Source organism: Falco cherrug, chromosome 3 (assembly GCF_023634085.1).
Source record: "Falco cherrug isolate bFalChe1 chromosome 3, bFalChe1.pri, whole genome shotgun sequence".
In the NCBI taxonomy this organism is placed as follows: Eukaryota; Metazoa; Chordata; class Aves; order Falconiformes; family Falconidae; genus Falco; species Falco cherrug.
The window spans coordinates 72,020,592-72,021,386 of NC_073699.1; positions in this window are offsets into that span (position 1 = coordinate 72,020,592).

The following is a 795-nucleotide window of genomic DNA, read 5'->3' on the forward strand; positions in this document are numbered from 1 at the left end:
CGGTCCCAGCGGGCGCGGGAAGCGGCGCGAGAGCAGGCTGCTCCCATGCCGGTCTTGGGCAGACATCGCCGCCGCGCCCTCCCAACTCTCCCCTTCCCGCCCACCCGCCCGGGAGGACCCTTCCCACCTGCCACCTTCCGCCTTCTAGAGGAGAAGTGCTGTGGTTTCGTTAAAAATCTCCTCCCCGAAGTCTCTGGTCCCCGAGTAAAACATGTAAAACTAAAAGAAAAATGAATTCTCTCTTTTTTTCATCCTATTGCTGAAGTTTTAATTCTATTAATTCGCCGGTGACCCCAGATGACTGCCTTGCTGTTACTCTCAGAAACAATGTATCATATTAAATACAGTCAGCAACATTGTTTAACTTCATTAGTAAAGAGACTGCCTTTTTTCCTTACTTTACACTTCTGGCACAAGTAAAACATTATCTTTAAAAAATATTTTGGAACAAATACACCGTTTTCCATTAGTATAAGAATATACCAAGCCATCACAAAACACAGGCAGATACAAGAACAAAATAATAGTTCCGCAGCCTCTATTTGCACCAGAGGAAAAAAAAAATGAAGGGGAAAACAACTCTAACAACTGAATAGGCTATGTTAGACCGTATTCTCAGAAAACGCTTCCAGAAGGATACACTTTATGATTCAGAAAACTTAGTTTTCCCAGTTGTCTTTGAGAAGTACAGCAGCACTCTGCCAGGTACCGTCCAAACCATTTTACAGAAGTGTTTCCATTTTCAGCGTGCTCCTCTGGCACCCAAGGAAGTAAGAAATAACCAAATCCAAGTAA